Genomic DNA, 22,948 nt, shown 5'->3' with positions numbered 1-22,948 from the left:
AATCCATCCTGATTTCTTGTCTTTCTTCTTACCAATTTTTTAAATCAGTATTTTCTACTATTTTCTTTTTATTCCTTTTCAAGCCTTCCTTCTTGTGCCTTTCCAGTCATTCATTCACCCCTTGATCCTCCCTTTAGATGAAGGATTTATCATTGCTGTTGTTATTGGTCTTGTATCTTGATAAATGTTGGAGGAAAATCCTGAGAGTGCCTTGGACTGCAAGAAGATCAAACCAGTCCATACTCCAGGAAATAAAGCCAGACTGCTCACTTGAGGGAATGATATTAAAGGCAAAACTGAAATACTTTGGCCACATAATGAGAAGACAGGACACCCTGGAGAAGATGCTGATGCTGGGGAGAGTGGAGGGCAAAAGGAAGAGGGGCCGACCAAGGGCAAGATGGATGGATGACATTCTAGAGGTGATGGACTCATCCCTGGGGGAGCTGGGGGTGTTGACGACCGACAGGAAGCTCTGGCGTGGGCTGGTCCATGAAGTCACAAAGAGTCAGAAGCGACTAAATGAATAAACAACAACAAACTTGATAAAACTTGTACAGGCAATGTCACTTCCTTTTCTGTTTCCCAAATATTATTTAATGCTGTCTCAGGAAAGAGAATCTTCCTCTTTTAAAAGTACCAGATGCCTAACTCCAAAGCCTTTATAATTTTCTATTTTATTGCATTCCTATTAAGGTGCACCTCTACAATCATGTGCTGGAGATTTTTTGGCTGTTGAACAATTAATGAAACAATAGGCTAGCAAACATTCCTTCACCCCTTAAATCCCCTGAGCAAATTTCTTGAATCTCCCAGCCTTCTCCTACAAAAGGAAATGATCTTCAATTTCATCTAATTTTATCCAAAACAGAATGAATTACAGCTACTCACTGTATTTATCTCGCTATTACTCTATTACGGTACTTACACATTTCATTACGTTTCTTCAGAAATAATGTTTAAAATGGTATCTATTTTCCATTTTCCCCTGCTAGTTAGTGGAACACATAAAGCTTCAGGTTTCTGAATCTCTCTTCAGAACTGCATGCAAGCTGAACCAGACAGTTACCAATCTGGTATAAATTCAATCTGTATGTTTTGTGAACCACTGAACCAGGATCCAAACCAAATCTTGTAGTTGGCACACAATTTATTCATTCATTCAAGTGTTTATGGAATGCTGCCTACATCTGATGCAGGCTCTTGTCAATGAAAACGTATCCCAGAATAACTGTCAGTTTTTTTAATGTCTCAAGACTTGGCTAGTTTGTGACCTATATTGTGGCCTCAGAATATTTTAACATCTTTTGTTAGGTCAATATCTAGCTTTCAGATGAAATTCTGTGATAATCACTTTTCTCTGTTCACAACAAGCTGAGACAATGCAGTACTTGATGATGTAATTATCCTTTTGATAACTTGTTACAAATGTAGTGTTCTGTCTTGCAGGTCTGGTCCTGTCTAGCAGAGATAAAAAAGAAGTCATCATAAGAAATAAAAGGAACCAGTTTTATTAGTAAATCTGAGAGGAAAAGAAAAGAATCTGTAACTTTGTTTTTTCTGAGATATTAACACCAATCTGTAATCTAGATTATTTCCAAAATAGTGAAAATTAAATTAGCAAGTTTGTTCATATCCTCTTCTTTAATACAGCAAAGTATTGCAAATGAAGGTAGTTGACATACATTGCTCCTGTTTTATTCTCAATAATTCAATGCTGGCATAAGGTTTGCACATTCTAATTTAATTCTGCAAAAACAAAAAGGACTATTTCTATTGAATTTATACTCTACCTTTCAGTTTATTCCAGCCTTCTAAGCAGCTTGCAACAAATGCATCAGCAACACATAAGATAAACCATAACAATACTGCCCAACAAGCAACCAGGAAGGCACATCTACCAATCTACCAGCAGCTGTAGAATTCAACTAGAAAGTGAGGCTTTCAAGGAAAAATGGATGGTACCTAAACATGGATGCACCTTCCATCCCCTTCCTGTACCTTTCCACTAGATAGTTGAGGGGGAAGTTTCTCAGTACAGGATCTCAGCTGTTATGAGGCATACCTGATTTTTATTACTTCTACCACATGTTTTTGTTTGCTACCAAGATGGCATCCAATGTAGAATGACTGGTTTATATAAATATACAGTATATTTTGCTTTACTGTAACCTGGACTCAAGAAAGAAAGAAGATGGTTAGGCTTGTATACATAGCAAAGATTATTCAAGAGCTGTACCCAATTCCCACTATCCCTGCATTTGAAGCAACTATTATAAATCAACTGATTGTTTATCCTTTGTTTGGCCCAGGCTTTCCAAGAGCACATCTTCCCTGCTGTCTTCATGTTTGGGTTATTTTACAACATTAGTTTGTGATCCTGGTTCAAAACTTAACTGCTTACCTATTAGCAAGCAAATATGTATAGCAGCTTTCAAAGCTGGAACAAGATCCATGTTTAATATACCATACTTGGACCCTAAAATGTGCCAAGCTTTCAGATGGGCTACACTGTTGTTTTCCAAAGTGAACAATATTCAGAAAATTATCATTCTAGAAAAATATAGATGTTAAAATGATAGGCCAATAGTATAGTTGAAAATCAGAATAAAGCCACCTTTACAACCTCAGTTTGGCCCAAAATATTCAATGGATTGTAGCATGCCATAATTTCTCCCTCCCTCCCTCCCTCCCTCCCTCCCTTTCTCTCATCCTTTCTCTCTCTTACTTATTTTTTTATTTATTTAACTTGCATTTCATATTTCATATTTCATCACTGCCCATCTCACTAAGAGTGACTAAATAATACACAGCTGTTGGAGAATCATAAAAAACCCACAACATAGCCAAGAAATGGGCTCTGTCCCACACTTGGGGCCCCAGGCTCAGGCAGTGATCCAAAGCTTTACAAAAGGCCTGCAGGGTGGGGACCAACCTAATCTCAGGAGGCATGATTTTCCAAAGAGTAGGCACCATGGCAGAAAAATATCCTTCTTTGGGGCTGCACCAACCAACATTCCTTGGCTAATGGTACCAACAGCATGCCTCTGTTGCCAGATCGGATAGGGTGGGTAGAGACAACCAGGAAGAGATGGTCCTGTAAGTAACCCAGCTCCAAGCCATGTAGGACTTAAAAGGTGACTACCATAGCATGAATTGCACCCAAAAGCAAACTGGTAGCCAATGCATCTCACAGAGCAGTAGTGTCACATGCGCCAAATAACCAGCACCATTAACTGTCCACACCACTGTATTCTGCACCAGCTGAAGCTTTTGAATGTTCTTCAAGGGCAGCCCCATTGCATACAGCACACTGCAGTAATCTGCAGGAGGTCACAAGGGGATGAGTGACTATGAGCAGGTTGGATACTGGATGGAAATTGTTCAGAGCAGTCAGGTCAGCAATGGCCCCTTGAGGAAGAGGGCACAGCACCACCTCCTTAAGAGATGGTGAGACCACTCCCTTTTTCAGAGGAATAAACCATCACCTGGACCTAGCTGCACATCCCCTTTAACCAGCCAAGAGGAATATGGATCTAATGCACAGGTAGCTGAGCTGACAGCAACAAGACATTTATTTGTCTATCTGTGTAAAGTATCTAATGGAAATTGATGTCGGAATCCTTCTTAAAATATACAATAACCTCGATGCAATACGGTATTCATTTTAATTACATGAATCTTGCACAGAGCTTTAATGGAAGTTCTTGTCATCAAATTATATCTCTTGAAATTGTATATATACATTTAGATATATTTAATTCAAGATATAATGATATTTTTCGAGAAGGAGTACTTTATGAAATCTGAACCCATTGTAAATCCTAATTTTGTGTTAAAGTGTATAGGTATTGTGCATCCCAGATTAGACTTTTTCAATTAATACTATAGCCAGAGTACAAACTATATTGCTGTACAATTTTAATAAGCTTTGGTAATGAAACTATGCACTGTAATTATCCAAAATGGCCATTATGACATGGGCATATAAAAACAATGTATTTTAAATATTAAGTGCCACCTTAGTATTTTGAGACTGAGCTTCAGGAACCAAATTAATGATTAAAGAAGACAAGGAGCATCCTTGATGAGTGCTACAATATAAATGCATGTGTCCAGGATAAAATCCATTTGTAATGACCCTAGCTACAGGGTGAAAATTTGGTAGTACAAAGACAAAAGATGGTGGAAACCCATATCTTCTTAGAATGCAGGTCATAAATTCAGTGTGAACCATATGAAAGGCCTTTCAGTGTCCAACAAGAATCAAACAACTGCTTTTAATTGATCTGTCACAATGTCCAAAATATCAATCACCAAACAGATATTCTTGGTGTTATTTATAAATACCATCTAAAATGGATGAATTATCAGTGGTATTACTTTCTTTTGATATGGTTAATTGACTAATCAATAAAGTTATATTACTATTATATATTACTTTCTATAGCTTCCTGGCTAGTATTGGATTTAATAATTTAGCATCCATGCTAAACAAAGATATTGGTTTATACCCTGACATCTGATAGGTTTTTTTTTAGGCTTTTGTAGTACAGTAAAATAGGCTTCATAAAATGGAGGGAATATAGAATGATTAAAAATGGAGCGTAAAAAATCAGCAATATAGTTGTCACCTCTAACAATATTGGTGCCAATACTTCTCTAAAAATTCTATACCATTCAGCTGGAAATCCATCAGGTCCAGGGGCATTCCCCAGTTTCAAAGGATACACTGTCTCTACAATTTCTTGTAATGTCAATGGTTATGCCAGGTATTTTTTAATCTTCCTGAGACATTTCTTCCATTTCAATATTGCCCAAGAAATTAATAATCTTCTGCTCAGTTACTGATGTCTTCAATTTTAAATTGTAAAACTGGTAATTGATAGGTTATTTCTCAGTACATAACTGACCATCATTGGCCTGAATTCCAGGCATAATTTGGTTTTGTTGTTTTTGTTGTTTCAACTTGTAAGCCAATAACTTTTTGGCTTTCTCACCCGATTCCCAATAGTTCTGATTAATGCATTTCAAAGAATATTCAAATTGTTCTGAATATCATTCATTTTAAGCATTCAGTTGTGTCTGACTCTTGGCGACTTTATGGATGAGAGCTCTCCATGCAGCCCTATCAAGCACGGCTTCTTTTAATTGCTGGATGTTCATCTTGGTATCTGTTTTGATGGTGTTAAGCCAGCGTATTCTTGGCCTGCCCCTTCTTCTTGTTCAGCTAACAATTCCTAGCATCACCGACTTTTCTAGTGAGCTTGCACATATGACATGGCCAAAGTAAGTCAGCCGTAGTCTTAACATTTTGGCTTCCAATGTTGCATCAGGTTTTATATGGTCCAGCACTTCTCTGTTGGTTACTCTGACCATCCATGGTAAACGTAACAATCTACACCAGCACCTGAATATAGTAGTCACAATTTATAAATTTCAGAATGGGAGTCCAGGAGTGTGGTCCAAAACTGCAGTGGAGCCTATTGAGGAATCTACAACTTGATCTATCAAAACAAGAGGAGAAAACAAACAAACAAAGCTAAAACAATTTTGATGTCCATGAGAAAACCAGTATATTCTTAATCGTGTGGATTTTAAAAAGGCCAAATGTTGATCAACTTAAATTGTAACAGGGATGCTTTCAATACCTTTCAGTTTTGAGAATAAGTAAGAGGACTTTGGGGAAAGTATTTCTATCTAGCTGAGCATCTTGGATTAAAGTAAAATCACCAGCACAGATTATATGTTGATTGTTTGTAAAATATACTTAAGGAAAACATATATGAAATATTTGAGAAGTGTTCTTTGTCAGGCCATAAAACAAGTGTTCTGTTGACTATCAAGGAAAAAAGTATCCTTTGCTGTCACAATGCTCATATTCCACATCAGTTTTAGAGTTGCTATTAAACAATATAGCTACCTCATGTGTTTTATTGAGCATCCACTAATATAAATTTTTCCTTTGTCTAATCAAGCTCCTAGACCTCAAGCTGTCTGTTGGGGTAGAATATGTGTTTCTTGCAACATAGTATTATCTGGTTGACTGTAATTTTTACACATTTGTCTTTTTTTTTCTTTTTTCTTTTAAATATAAGTCTGTTTACATCGCAGCTGATTACCTTAAGTGCCATGTCTCCATATAGACTAAATATTTCTTCAGATCCATTTCCCAATATATATAAAGAGAAAACATTTAAATAATGAATATGGATCTGAACTAAAAAAAATAAAAATAAATGCAAAGACATGTGATATACAGAAAATAGCCACTAAGCTGTCCCAACATTTAAAAAAAAGAAAAAAAAGTAACTCAATTTTAAATCTTTGATTTGGCTTGCTCCCCCACCCCCCCACTCCAACCCTGGCAATTCCACGTAAAAAAAGTAACCGTCCATGCTCATATAGTACCAGCAACAGTTGAAGAAAAGAGGGGAGGAGGAAGAGGAGGAGGCAAGGTTGTTCTCCCTCAGTTAAGGACAAAACTTGTACAAATTCCACAGCAGCAGCTCAGCTCTTAAATCTTTTGATCTCTTCTCCAGGAGGAAGACAGAAAAGTATTTTAACTTTCTTGCTTCTTGCCAATGTACATGTTGAGTCAAAGTCTTTTCTTAACCTTTGCAAAGGTACATCTGAATAATTCATTCTCCAATTCCATGGTATCTCCTCTAATTTGACAGAAACTGGGAAGTGGCCAGCCCCCACACTCCACCCTGTCCAGGATTTCATTAGATTGCATATGTTTGCCCAGCTTTCCTCACTCCCTATTATTTGGAGCAGAGCCCTTGGCTCGAGGTGACTGAGAGGGAGATGTCTTCTTCATTTTATCAGTCATTTTGTTAAAGTAAGGTTATATCCAGATTATTAAACTGTGAGAGCTGGGCATAAATCATGCACCATTCAGCTGTCTATATCAGCCATTTCGTCCACCAAATCAGTGCAAGGAAAAGAGAGGCAACTGCCTACCAGGTCTGTTCTGAGCCTGGAATGAAAGTTCTTAGGGGATTGCTTGAACAGAGATAATTTTATTTTCCAAGAGCATGTACAGAATCTGCTGGTTGGAGGTGGCCACACTTGTATTTCCTCCACAAGGTGTTTATATAGGAGAGCTTGCTGTTGTTATGTAAAAGTCTTCCCGCCCTCTAGGAACTTGAGAAAAGTGCAGTTTACCAGAGTTCAGATAGGAGGCGCTCTGTGGTCAGGCCCCCTGCTGTTTGTGTTTCCTGATGTCATGAGCACTGATGGTGAGCAGGAGGGGGCCCCTATCCAGGGGGAAAAATGCATGCATAGTACTGAGGAGTTAAGCAGCCATTCAAAGAGACACAGATCAGACCCGCCTTGACTTTTGGGGTTTAACTGTCTGGGTTTATCCCACGCTTCTTCAGTTTGTTAGGGTTTTCTGTCTAATGTAGCAGTAATAAAACACTAGAGACCTATTCCTTGTCTCAGCGTGGTTCCTGGCTGTTAGGACACCTGTTCTGATAGTCTGGGTTCCCTGCGGGGCTGTGGCCTTGTCTACTAGCCTGGACTGTTCACCTTGGAAGGAATCTTTTGTTATTTGATTACGGAGATCTGTTTGGCTGTTCGCCTGAATGGGCTCTGCTAAATTCTGTGAAGGAGTGACCTTTTGTTTTACAAGGTCTCTAATTAAGTCTGAAGGGAATTTTTTGTCTAAACAGCTGGGGTTTCCTGCTATATTTTAATTTTCTAGCATCCTCTTTGTATGAACCCATTCTATTTTGTAATCTTTAACCTTTGACCTTGCTCAGGGGGAAGGCAATATCGCAGGAAGACAGTGTTCTGGGGGGAGACAACATGGTGGGCAGGGAGAGATCTTAATTTCTTCTAATGTGCCTAAACAGCCTTCAAAAATTGAAGGCAACATTTTCCAAGCCTTGGTTTGATGAAGAATGTGTTCTAGTCAGGGCCATCAGGTATAACAATGAATATCATCTATATTGAGGTTAAATGCAGAAGCCAATAAAGCTTTCTCTCCATGATATGGGTATCAAACAGAGGTGTATCCTCACTTCTCTTTTATTTAACTTTTACATTAATTCTATAGTTTAGACTCTCTCAAAATGTAATTCCACCTCCTTGTCACTAGATCATAAACTTATTTCCATTCTTCTTTTTATTGACAATGCTATCATTCTTTCTCTGAAGGTTGGCCTTCAGCAGAGAATTCAGGCTCTAGCACCATCTGCTATCACACAAAACTAGAAATTAATTATTCTAAAATGAAGGCAATCATATTCACCAGGAGACATGCCAAATGGCACCATAATTGGAAAATCAATGGCATCCAAAGTGAGCAGATTAAAGTTTCAAATATTTAGGAATTTGCTTTTCATCTCAGAAACAACAATTTTGAGGAATTATAGTATGTGCCTAGAAAGGCCTTCAATGCTAATAATAATTTTGTCCCTGCAGCAGGTACATTATTTGGAGCCAATGTGATAAGCCCTATTCTGTATGGTGCAGAACTTAGCACCTACAATGATACAATGGCCTTAGAAGCAATGCAATCAAAATTTTCAAAAACCCCCTGTACTTTACAGTTCTCAGTGTTTGCCAGAAAAGACTTCTGCTGGAACTAGATTGAGCTTCTGTGGAGACCTGCATAGAAATCCATCACTTGAAATAAATTTTCTCAGGTGAGTCAGAATTCCTATTGACAAATTTATTTCCTCTTGAAAAGAAATGAGCAACCTATTACAGTCTCTAAACCCAAACCCTGATCATATTTGGATCACAGAAAGATCAAACCAGAGAGTCCTTGACTTGGAGCTGCAGAATGACAGATCCAAAATTTCAAAGCTTCCAAGTATTCTTATGTGGGTCTCTGTAGTAAAATATTTCACAATTCCTACTTTTTAATTATCTTCCCTGCCTTTACATTACCCAAGTTTGTCTTACCCTCAAAGAAATAGGAGGAGACATTCCATATTCAGAGTGCTTCTGTGCATGCTTTAACAAATCCATAGAGATAGTTTCCTACATCTTGCTGTGCTTTCCATTGTGCGATAGTTGGCAATCTGAATTAATATATGGCCACTTTACTAAATGTGCAGATTATTCTGATTTTAAGGAAAACCATAGCATCTATTACTTAGCTTCAGTAATTGTACTGGAATGAAAAAGTCATTGATTAGTTACTGTTACGCGCTCAATTTTAGAATTACAATTTGAAATCCTTTGAATCTTGCACATTCTCACATTCCAAAATTCTGGAAGCACTAGTTTATTGAAGAAGGCTTTTATACGGACCAAACCAACTATTTATCTATCAAAAGATTAAAAATTAACAAAAAATAAATGTGGATTATATACAACAAATGTAGAGAATTGCAATATTCTGTATTGAAAAATTAAATCTCCAGTTTTAAGAAATGCTAAGTATGTTTTATATAATTTAAAAAATGTTCAATCAGTGTTTTTTTTTAAATCCTGGTTTATTGGACTCTTCAGAGGATGTTCAGAGAAAGCTGGCTGAAATCCTTTTTATGCTAAGAGCTTAAGATGGAAGATGGACTATATCTTCCATTCTGATAGATTCTATATATCTTTTCCTGCACCTGCTGAACATTAGGACCTGGATAGCTCTTAAAACTAATGCACTCTGTATAGCTAACTAAAATGCAAAGGTCCATAAGTTCAGTTCCTGGTAGAGGGTTTAAACCCCATAGACTACATCTGACTGCCTACATCTGATGATTTGCAATGATGATGGAACTGATCATGTAGTACCAGCCTCCTGGTGAATTATGTAGCCTCTTTATGCTGGAGATCAAATAAATTTGAAGGAATTGTAGTGCTCGTGTTTGAAAGATGTCAATGTGCTCTTGAACTATATTCTGAAAATATGGGATAAAACTGCATGGACGATTACCAAGGAGGTGATAACATACTCCTGGAAAGATTTTTGTGTATCAGATTCTAAACATTGGTTCAATGACACTTGTCAATTCTCAGCCTTTGAATTAGCTTTGTTCCAACAGAGAGGCAAGATTGGACAGTACATTTTGTATGGGCTAGGGTTAATTCAGCATTTAGAATATAAATTGTAATTATCTGTATAAATACATAATTAAATCCATTCTATTAAAAAACCTAATAAAATCTCTCAATCTTGGATTCCTTTTTTATTTTTTAAATATATTTTTCTCTTTCTTTTCTTTTTTCTTTAATTAGTTTTGTTTAGGTTTTTCCTTTCATGCATACAGTATTACCTATCATCATGTTATCCTTAACATGTAAGTCTGTATCACATCTTATTAATTGTAGAATTTTTATAAAATTCACTACTTAAAGAAAAATTCTTGTCTCCCTAACATGTTATTTTCTCATTTTTTAAAATTGCTTTATATTATAGCTATGCTTTATTTTGTTCTCTGACATCCAATCAATCAATCAAAACGTATTTTCTCTATGCTGCATTTCTGATATGGAACTCCTATGTGCAAAACAGTGAGTACAATAGCATTGAAAAGCTTAGCTGAATATGTGTATAGGCATGTGTGTGTTTATGTATATTCTGTGGGCAAGTTGAAGTGGTCTTGGAGATGCAATCAATGAAGAAAATATTTGATATTTCCTAGCATGTATTGCCATTCTCTCATTACATATAACTTTTAAATCCAGTATTAAAGGTATTCATCAGAAGGAGGAACATGTACATTGGCCTACCTATGTCAGTCTGGCATGCATTCAGGTGGTTGTTGTTTTTCTTGGCATTTGTAGAGTCTGCTTATTTTTGGACTGTGCTTGCCTGGTTCTTACAGCAAAGCAATCAATGTACAAAGTGACAAGGGATTTTGTTTATTGGCTGCTTTCTCACAGAGCCTGATGGTGATTTGGGCTGAGAGAGAGTGACTGCCCCAAGATCACCCAGCTGTCTTCTGTTCCTAGAACCTGGTTCTCTCTCTTCCTAGTTCAGCAACTTAACTGCTTCATCACCCTAGCTCTCTATGGCATGCATTCAAGTATTAAAGCTAACATGGTAAAATGGTTAAGGGACTGGATTAGAACTACGGAGTCACGTTCAAGTTCATCATCAGCCATGGGATTTCCCTGGATAACATTAGTCCAGTCCAAAGTTTCTCAACCAGGGTTCTGTGGAACCCTAGGGTTCCATGAGAGGTCACTAGGGGTTCCCTGGGAGATCACAATTTATTTAAAAAAATTATTTCAAATTCAGGCAACTTCACATTAAAGAGGTAAGTTTCAGTCTTTATTTTTAGTTTAAGGACACCGTTAATGCAGGCCTACATATGAAATGAGTATAATCACTTTGCAACGTCTGGCCTATATTTCAGCATGAATGTTCAGAGGTTCCCTAAGGCCTGAAAAATATTTCAAGGGTTCCTCCAGGGTCAAAAGGTTGAGAAAGGCTGGTCCAGTCAGTCTCTTAGCCTGTCTGTCTTGTTGTTAAATAAACAAATGGACAATCAGAAAACCATGTTGTGTAGGTTGCCTTAAGTTATGTCAGGAAAGATCTGACATAACTTAAATAAATAAATACATAAATACATAAATAAATCCTGCTTCAGTGTTTAACTGTAATCTATAGTTGTTGTATATAGCTTTCCCTATCATCTTTTCTTAATGAATGCACATTCATAGACAACTTTCCTTAATGATTTTTGTACTTAATTGTCCTTTTCTGAACCACATTCTTAAATACGCCTTTTTTTTAAACTCAGTATTCTTAAGAGTTTTTTATGTATTTGCAATTTACATAATTCTTAAACCAAGGAATATTTCAAGAAGTAGGCTAGCAGTCTCTGTGAAATGCCAGCTTTGGCTGGAAAGGAATCTATGACTGAATTCTTCTACATCTGGATTAGAAGATGTGACAGGGTGCTTTTTTAGTAACCTAAAGTAATCTGTATGACAACTTCTAGTAAAAAAAACCAAACAAACCCTAATTTGCTTTAGCCTCTGGCCACGTCGCCACTTTAAGTTCAGATTCATTTGGGGATTCCTCAGACTGACAGTAGAATCGATTGTCAAAGGTAGTTTACTCACTGCATGCAGGATATGAAATCTCAGAAGGTGGGTGGAGGGAAGGGAAGAAATCCTATCTCAATAAACATATGCAGGTATCTCTGTCAATAAACAATGATTCATTCTAAGTGTTTGTCCTACAAACAGATCAGGAAGGTCAGAATGGTACGATTTATAAAGATTTATAGAGGAGATAATGAGAAAGAACTGCTCTAAGGACTTGGAATGCAACTAAGCACTGTAGCTTTTCTCCACTGTTTACAAAAGTTAAATTGCAAGTGGTAATTATTAAATCTGATAATTTAACAGAAAGATACAAGGGGCAGGTCCAGGCCATTTTTTGCAACATAAAATTATAGCAGTCATTTCACACACACACAAGCATAGATTCTACACCTTTGGTACCACTGAAAATTCTTCCCCTCCCCCCTCCCCTCCCCCTCCCCCCTTGGTAACACCAGTGTAGCTAAATATTGCAGTCTAAACACGATGGGACATAGCAATTATAAAAAGGCAAAATCAGCATGTGGCAGAGGGCTGGATGTGAATGTCAAAATAGAAATCTCTTTTGCAAATCACAGTGTTATGTAAATATAAATATATTGAAATTGTAGCACACAAAATCCCCATTCAGGCTGATTCATCTGTATCCATTAAACATGTCACATAGTGAGATAAAATTAAAGATAGTATATAATCTTTTCTTTTCTTTTCTTTACAATTAGTGTCTGTTTTAATTTCAATGTTACGGATCTTGGTAGACTTTGTTACTCCCTCATCCCTGGTTACAGCCCTCAGTAATAATGTGATCTATTTATTCATGATATTCCTGTCATTTAATAAACTACATCTTAGATCTTGCCTTAATACAAAAAGAAAATCATATTTCAAAAAGGATCAGGGAAAAAAGGAATTTGATATTGGCTGTTTACAAAAATGTCTTTACAAAGAAACAAGCATGTCCTACGAATGATCTCCAAACAGCGCCTAAATAACAACATTATGATCGACTCACGTTTGGGGACATAATGACACGGCAGCCTTCACATCAAAAATTGTACATATAGTTGCCCCCCTGAACCATTCCTGGGGTCCCTCTTATAAGAAGAGGCACAGCCAGAGCTCATGGTCCACACATTCTTTGAAATATATGATAGAGGAGAGAGGTAACACACACAGCCCTCCACTTCTCTTAAATGAGGGAACATGGTTGGTGATGACATAAAGGTAGTCCTCAACTTACAGTCACAATTAGGACCAGAATTTCCATCATAATTCATTGCAGTCGTAAGTCAAGGACTAACTGTGGCATTAAATACACTGATATTGTTTATATTGAATGAGTACTGAAAATTAAACTGGCAAGAACCCTACACAGCAAGGACATTGCAGGAATATTCCCCCCGTACTTGGAAAACCAGCTGGTGAGAAGAAGAAACCCCACCGTGTTACTGAGAAAACATTTGCTCTGGAACCATGACTGGATTCACAGGCCAAGTCTCTGTAGGACACTGACACTTCCAACCTGCCACTGCTTTGATGACATTTACCCCCAAGAGGTGCTTTTTAAGACTGAGTAAATATAGCATCCCAGATATGTGTTAGGACTATATGAATCAGGCCTAACATTATGTTAGGAAAGAAACCCTGAGTGGCTTTGGATGCTGGCACCCCTGGGATGTGCTAAGAAGAAAAGATAACAGGAAAGTTAAAAATAGTTTCAAAATGGTCCAAACAAAAACCAGTGGCTCTCTGCAGCTTTGTAAAGGGGATCAGAGTGAAAACATCAGTAAAGCTTGCAGCTTGTAGAATTATGAGACAACCATTTAGATTTAAAGGGGAAATGATATTAAAAATATCCTGCAATTAGCCTTCATCCTTATACTAGGCAACTACAATAAACTAGTCCTCTGCAACTTAGTTTTACACACCCACCCACACCCACCCACCCACCCACAAACACACAGAGGGAGAGAGAGAGTTATGTAAGCTGTCTTTGGTTCAGGTTAGTCCAGTTAATACTGGTCAAACTAAAAGTGGCTTTCCAGGTTTCAAGCTATAATTTTATACCTTACAGTGGCCAGGAATCATACCCAAGGCCTCCTGCATGCAAATAAGGCATTATTTTTCTTTCATATTCCAGGTCTCAATTTAGCACCTGAAAACTGAGTCCTGGCTTGAATATACTTTTTTTTTTTTTGTGAATATACTTTCTGGATGCAATTTCTGAGCTCAGGTATATTTTGAGATGGGCTATAGCAATCTCCATTAATTATATGACTGACTGTGCTGTAACAAATTCCATTTTGATGGATCATGCCATTTTACCTGGAGCAAAAATTCACAAAAATATTATTTTTCATCATAACATTTGCATAATAATATGCACATGGGCATAAGAATTAGACTTTCACATTTCTATTTGTATGTTTCTGTAAAAACATTATTTCCCAGTCCTGCTTTTGTATTTAACAAAGCCGGAGTCTTGTCTATTCCCCAGAAATCAGCAGAATAGGAGAGATTAATAAAGGGAAAATAGGGTTTTACTTTTGTTCAGACCATATTGTAAACTCTCACCATATCAGACTTTCTTAGAAAAAAATGAATGTACTGTATTTTAAAATATACCAAAACAGAAAATATGTTTCCTCTCCCATATAAATTGTATATTGAGGTGAAAAGTGTTTAGTTACTAAGGTCAGCACTTAACATTTAGGGGAACTGAATTGAATTTTTACATACTCATCTTAGTGCTTATATCATATATGTGTGTATTTTTTGCCTCAGACAGTGGGAAACTGTGCTGTCAATTTTCAGAAATAATGGTTAGAGGTGGCTCTAAGGGCCACTAAAATGTGGTTTGAGAGCTGGAAGTTGTTCACACATGTTACATTTATAATTGCCAATGACAGGATTATTAGAGGAGTAGGCACTGTTCCTTGAACAGGATCAGAACAGCAGCATAACAGTGCCAGGCTCCTGCGATAAAAAGAACTCTATTACTACATAGAGCAAATTGCTCCCACTTCTCTGACACCTACCTCTATTGCTCCTTATCTCCAGTTCCAAGGAAGCAACTCATTCCCTTGAACATTGCCTAACTCTGATAATAAGACTTGATAAAGAATAGCAGGCTGACATTAAAGTCACAAATGGAGATGCTGTTAGTAAACAGAAAACTTGACTTGGAAAGATTGAGGTTCACCCTGCTACATCATGCAGATGGCAGGCTGGGGTTTTCCATTCTTTTCACAGGTTTGTAGGGCAAACTGAGGAGTTTCTTTGCATTTTAACTGAGTTTTGTTGTTTATTCGTTTAGTCGCTTCCGACTCTTCGTGACTTCATGGACCAGCCCACGCCAGAGCTTCCTGTCGGTCGTCAACACCCCCAGCTCCCCCAGGGACGAGTCCGTCACCTCTAGAATATCATCCATCCATCTTGCCCTTGGTCGGCCCCTCTTCCTTTTGCCTTCCACTCTCCCTAGCATCAGCATCTTCTCCAGGGTGTCCTGTCTTCTCATTATGTGGCCAAAGTATTTCAGTTTTGCCTTTAATATCATTCCCTCAAGTGAGCAGTCTGGCTTGATTTCCTGGAGGATGGACTGGTTTGATCTTCTGGCAGTCCAAGGCACTCTCAGAATTTTCCTCCAACACCACAGTTCAAAAGCATCGATCTTCCTTCGCTCAGCCTTCCTTATGGTCCAGCTCTCGCAGCCATATGTTACTACAGGGAACACCATTGCTTTAACTATGCGGGCCTTTGTTGTCAGTGTGATGTCTCTGCTCTTAACTATTTTATCGAGATTTGTCATTGCTCTTCTTCCAAGGATTAAGCGTCTTCTGATTTCCTGACTGCAGTCAGCATCTGCAGTAATCTTTGCACCTAGGAATACAAAGTCTTTCACTGCTTCTACATTTTCTCCCTCTATTTGCCAGTTATCAATCAAGCTGGTTGCCATAATCTTGGTTTTTTTTAGGTTTAGCTGCAAACCAGCTTTTGCACTTTCTTCTTTCACCTTCATCATAAGGCTCCTCAGTTCCTCTTCACTTTCAGCCATCAAAGTGGTATCATCTGCATATCTGAGATTGTTAATGTTTCTTCCAGAGATTTTAACTCCAGCCTTGGATTCCTCAAGACCAGCTTGTCGCATGATGTGTTCTGCATACAAGTTGAATAGGTAGGGTGAGAGTATACAGCCCTGCCGTACTCCTTTCCCAATCTTAAACCAGTCTGTTGTTCCGTGGTCTGTTCTTACTGTTGCTACTTGGTCGTTATACAGATTCTTCAGGAGGCATACAAGATGACTTGGTATCCCCATACCACTAAGAACTTGCCACAATTTGTTATGGTCCACACAGTCAAAGGCTTTAGAATAGTCAATAAAACAGAAATAGATGTTTTTCTGAAACTCCCTGGCTTTTTCCATTATCCAGCGGATATTGGCAATTTGGTCTCTAGTTCCTCTGCCTTTTCTAAACCCAGCTTGTACATCTGGCAATTCTCGCTCCATGAACTGCTGAAGTCTACCTTGCAGGATCTTGAGCATTACCTTGCTGGCATGTGAAATGAGTGCCACTGTTCGATAGTTTGAACATTCTTTAGTGTTTCCCTTTTTTGGTATGGGGATATAAGTTGATTTTTTCCAGTCTGATGGCCATTCTTGTGTTTTCCAAATTTGCTGACATATAGCATGCATTACCTTGACAGCATCATCTTGCAAGATTTTGAACAGTTCAGCTGGGATGCCGTCGTCTCCTGTTGCCTTGTTATTAACAATGCTTCTTAAGGCCCACTCAACCTCACTCTTCAGGATGTCTGGCTCTAGCTCACCGACCACACCGTCAAAGCTATCCCCGATATTGTTATCCTTCCTATACAGGTTTTCTGTATATTCTTGCCACCTTTTCTTGATCTCTTCTTCTTCTGTTAGGTCCTTGCCATCTTTGTTTTTGATCATACCCATTTTGGCCTGGAATTTACCTCCAATGTTTCTAATTTTCTGGAAGAGGTCTCTTGTCCTTCCTATTCTATTGTCTTCTTCCACTTCCGCGCATTGCTTGTTTAAAAATAATTCCTTATCTCTTCTGGCTAACCTCTGGAATTTTGCATTTAATTGGGCATATCTCCCCCTATCACTGTTGCCTTTTGCTTTCCTTCTTTCTTGGGCTACTTCTAGTGTCTCAGCAGACAGCCATTTTGCCTTCTTGGTTTTCTCTTTCTTTGGGATGTATTTTGTTGCCGCCTCCTGAACAATGCTGCCAACTTCTGTCCAGAGTTCTTCCGGGACCCTATCTACTAAGTCCAGTCCCTTAAATCTATTCTTCACCTCCACTGCATATTCCTTAGGAATATTAGTGAGCTCATATCTAGCTGATCTGTGGGTCTTCCCTAATCTCTTTAGTCTGATCCTAAATTGTGCAAGAAGAAGTTCGTGATCTGAACTACAGTCAGCTCCAGGCCTTGTTTTTACCGACTGTACAGATGTCTGCCACCTTTGGCTGCAAAGGATGTAATCAATCTGATTTCGGTGTTGTCCATCTGGTGAAGTCCATGTATAAAGCCGTCTCTTAGGTTGTTGGAAGAGAGTGTTTGTTACGCAGAGTGAATTGTCTTGGCAAAATTCTATCAGCCTATGTCCTGCTTCATTTTGTTCTCCCAGGCCATACGTACCTGTAATTCGAGGTGCCATTTGACTGCCCACCTTAGCATTCCAGTCTCCTGTGATGAAAATAACATCTCTTTTAGGCGTGTTGTCCAGTAGGTGCTGCAGATCCTCATAGAACTGCTCTACTTCAGCTTCTTCAGCATTTGTGGTTGGGGCGTATATTTGGATCACTGTGATGTTAGATGGCTTGCCCTGAATTCGAATTGAGATCATTCTGTCGTTTTTTGGGTTGTATCCAAGCACTGCTTTAGCCACTTTACTGTTAATTATGAAGGCTACTCCATTTCTTCTGTGGTCCTCTTGTCCGCAGTAGTAGATCTGGTGGTCATTTGATGTGAAGTGGCCCATTCCAGTCCATTTCAGTTCACTGACGCCCAAAATGTCTATCTTTAATCTTGACATCTCACCAATAACCACATCCAATTTGCCCTGGCTCATAGATCTTACATTCCAGGTTCCAATGGTGTGTTGATCCTTAGAACATCGGATTCGCCGTTCATCACCAGCACCGTTGGCCGCTAGCCGTCCTTTCGGCTTTGAGCTAGCTGCGTCATCACGTCTGGGGCTAGTTGAGCTCATCCTCTGTTCCTCCCCAGTAGCATTTTGACCATCTTCCGACCTGGGGGTCTCATCTTCCGATGGTATACCGACATATCTCTGGTTGTACTGATCCATTTAGTTTTCACGGCAAGAATACTGAGGTGGGTTGCCATTACCTTCCCCAGGGATCGCATTTAGTCTGACCTCTGTCATGACCTTCCCGTCTTGGGTGGCCCTTCACGGTTTAGCTCATGGCATCATTGAGGTGCTCAAGCTCCAGCACCACGACAAGGTAACGATCCTTTGCTGAAGTAACTGAGTTTAATCCCACTTTAAGATTTACGTTAAAGTGTTCACATTTTCTGCCTCAAAATGGTGGGAAAACATGCCACTAATGCATGGATTACAGGACTCCTTAAAAAAAAAAAAAAAAAAAGATTCCTGCTCACAGGGGTTTTGCTGATCCCAAATACTGCACCATTTACACTTTGGAAATATACATTAGATTAGCCTTCCAAAGTCTGGTACCCTTCAGAACCAACTAGCAAAATTCTCAACGCTTCTGGGAGTTAAATGTCCATAATTCTATAGGGTGTGGAGGTTAGTACATTGGCTGAAATTCTAAAATGCTCATTAAAACTGGCCTTTTAAAATTCAGGGCAGCTTACACAGACTATTCAAGAGTATTTTATTCAAGATCATGTTTTAGTAATCTGTACTGGATTGGAAAATACAATTTTCAATTAGTAAAATCATGTTGGTCATTATATATGGCCATATTTATTCCAGTTTCAATTTCCAAAATACCACTATGGCTTTTATTGTACTTTAATGTTCAGTAAGTCTCTTTTTTTTCCCATTGTGTTAGTTTGTTTCTCCCAAACCATCTCTGCTGCAGTTCAGACAGTTTTATATGTTGTTGCACAGCTGCTCTTTATGCTATGGGATTTTTCTATTGTAGCATTTAGTGTTTTGTAGATGAACCCATCTCCTTCATGAAGCAAAAAGGTTAATTATTATCAAATAGTATGATGGTTTTTTTTATTATATAAAAATAAATAAAATATTATATAAATAAAATAAAATAATATTTTATTTATACTACCTTATTTTATTATTCTAAGCCACCACTCTATAGTTTTACCTAAATGTTATTAATTTTTCACTATACACACTCCTGCATTTAAAATCTTAAACTCATAATTTTAGTGGTATTAGCATCATGATTTTATAGTTTGTGTTAGTGATTTAAAAACATTATAGTTAGTTTTAGAAGAGATACAAGTTTTCAAAAGTTGCCAAGAGTAGTAATTGGTCATTCAGATACAGGGTGATTTTAAAAGGAAGTAGGAAAGGAAAGGTGAAAATGAGATTCCTTTGTACCTGGTAGGCAAGAAAATGTGATCAGATCTGTTCAGAGATGAATTATATTTTGAAAAACAATGATTTAAAATTTGAAGCAAGAAATTAATTAATGCTTTGCATATTACAGAAGAAAAATGTGTTATACAAAACACTATCAAAGAGAAATTGAAGCAAATTATATGCAAGTTAACTTAAGAGAATACTAAATAATATTATATGCCTTAACCAAACAGTTGTAAATATACAAAGGTTATACTGCACCGTTAACTGCAATTTAACTTTGACTAGAACACTGTGAAATGAATGATTAAGTGAAAGAGCTATAACATGCAAAAATTGTGACAAGGAAAATTACTAGCCATTGGGATTTGTAATTACACTGTCACTTTAGATCCATCTAAACCTCCACCAGTCCAACTAATTAAATGTAGCTCCTTAGAGGTTTCCAGCCATATAGCACAGAGCTCTGCCATACCTATTAATTTGCAAAGCATCCCCAAAGCACTTTAAAACCTCTACTCTTTGGGGTGGGGGTGACAATATTTTACCTGCACCATTCATGGTTTTTAATTTTTTTTAAATTTTTTATATTTTTGTTCCACCTTTTATTATTTTTATAAATAACTCCAAGCAGCGAATATACCTAATAGTCCTTCCTCCTCCTATTTTCCCCAGAACAACAACCCTGTGAGGTGAGTTGGACTGAGAGAGAGCAGCTGGCCCAAGGTCACCCAGCCGGCTTTCATGCCTCAGGCAGGATTAGAACTCACAGGTTTCTAGGACAGCACCTTAACCACTAGATGATATAAATTTTGCAGGTCCCCTTCCTCTGCCTAATTAGACAATAAATATTGAAATTTATTTTATTTATTTTATTTATTATTCAAATTTAATTACCAATCAATTTTTACCTCCCCCAAAGAACCAACAAAACCCAATGAAGAAAAAATGTTTCATTTCACCATGGCAACCATCTTGGAAACTTGGTAAATTGGGTTAGTCCAGCAGTCCTATAAGTCTGAAATCTATTAATTCCCATACACTCAAGCTAGATTTATTGGAGCAGAACTGCAAGAGTTGGAAGAACAGCCCAGAAAAACAAAATGTCCTTACTTATTTATCTCTGAAGGAGAGAGAAAAAAAGCCTGGTGTAGCCGAATGAGGAGGAAGTGGAGTTTCTAGGCTTTTTTCAATAGGCAGCTATTGGTGGTGTGTGCTAGGTGAGGTTGTGGGCAGCTCGAGACAAAGATTAAAATGTTTGTGAGATAAGGCTTACTTTGTCCCAAACATTACATAAGCTTTAAAAACACTTTGATAAGTATCTGCAAAGATCTGAAGGGCAGGCTCTTAAAATTATGTGGAAAAGAAACTTTCAAAGAGGAGAAAGAACTTTAGAAAACTGAAAGAAGTCACTCTATTCCAATCTGCTCAGAAATTAAGGATCCAGCCCCAAAGGCTAATTCGACAGAGGCCAAGACTGACTTGAAAACTCCAAAATGGATATGATTAAAATAATATTTTTCCCTCTCTCAGAGACGACAAAAGCAAGTTTTGAGAAAAAAGGCATCAAAGCTTAAATAAATAATTAAAAAGCAAAGATAATAAATAATAGAACCAAAATCAAGGAGAAAGAAAAATAAAACTGTGAAGTAAACCACTGCACTAAGATACAAGTGATTTTGTGATTCATTGTTTTAGTTCTTTATTAGTCAATGGCATTTTAAGAGCAGAACTACACAGTTGTCTGTTGAGGACACATGTCCAGTTATCATCAGGGTACCCATTGATATGGGGGATTATGAACATTAACCTGTACCACTGGACATAAATATATATTTCATATCTTCCTTCTATACTGGTCTATGCCACTTCACCAGGAGTATTTGTGCCTGCATCTCAGATGACAGGCAGATAAAAAAAATGTGCCATCAGAGGAAAATGCCTCCTTTTGAACCCAAATTCATTCTTATCCCATGCCCTGACTCTCCTTCAGGTACTGGAAAGTTACAAAGAAGTTCTTAATGAAACATAGAAGAGTAAAACTGATGAGATGCCTGCTGCATATGCACTAAAGATGGTTGGATCTGTTGTGAGAAAAATGCTCCCTTTAAATAAGAAACCAAACAATTGGAGACAGATGCAACAAATTGTTTCAAACTTTTTCTAACATACAGATTTGACAACCATGCTTCTCTGAAAGAAAATATTTGCATTCATTATTTTGACCAACATCTAATTTTTTCTGTACCCCTCTATTTTCTGTTGTATTCCTATTATGAAAGCAGATATTAAAAGATAAGTATGTTCCAGGTTGTAGACAGATTGTAAATAGGAAATGCAACCCAAACAAATATCTCTGTCATCCCTGATTTCCATTGCTTATGTTTTACAAAGGATAACATGTGCATTTGACTGCTATACAAATTACTTGAATTCCTAGCAATATTTGCTACCTTGGGGGAAACGAATGATATGTGTCTGAGTCCATACTTTAAAGTATTCAAAGTCATTAAACAACTCCAGCAAGAAAGTTAAAAAATATCATGGAAAATTGCCAATACTACGTATGCTGGATCATTAGTTGTATGATACAAAGCTATAGCAGGATATATCTCAAGTGGTTTACTCATAGGTTTCTTCAGTCCACACATTTAAAATATCTGCAAGAAATAGATTCATCTAATGTTAATACATTTGGAGTTTTTTTTTTTCCAGAGAGGACAAATGCAACATTCTGTCAGTCTTTTGTGGTATAATTTCTTTGTATTAGCTCTTTCTGCCATGCAAAGATTTCTCAGTGATTGGTGGTTCATTTTCTTTCTATTATTTTTTTTACATGCAACTCATTTGCTTTTTAGTTTGATAGAAAGGGAGAAAAAATGCCAGATAAATTAATTGAGCTGTTTATTAGATAGATGCCTTTGCCATTCAATGGCAAGATTTTTTGAGAAAATGTTAATGATTTTTTCCAAGTAAATGCTTTGTATGTAGAAGTTTATTATTCTTCCAGAAATAGTCTTTGCTAATATAAATTTTCTTCACTCCCTTTTGTGTACAATAGAAATTTCAAAATGAGTGAGACTGACAATAACATTTTTTTTTTTATTACTACATTGAGATTTGGCAATACTACAGGGGGAAAAAGGATGAAGCTTTTGTCTCCAAATTGTTGGTTGAGAAAAGCAATAGTGAAATGAATAAATAATCACAGTCACAAATTATTAACCACAGCTTTTTCTATTTTAAGTTGTTCTTGAAAACACAAACCAGATAATCATGTCTGTATTTTGAGTGCCCATGAAATTATTATTGACAAAATTATTATTGAGAATGTTATCTCATTTGAAATGAAGTTTGACCCATCCATCC

Source organism: Candoia aspera, chromosome 2 (genome assembly GCF_035149785.1).
Source record: "Candoia aspera isolate rCanAsp1 chromosome 2, rCanAsp1.hap2, whole genome shotgun sequence".
Classification (NCBI taxonomy): Eukaryota; Metazoa; Chordata; class Lepidosauria; order Squamata; family Boidae; genus Candoia; species Candoia aspera.
The sequence above is the reverse complement of the archived record's forward strand: the minus strand, read 5'-3'. Positions refer to the sequence as shown.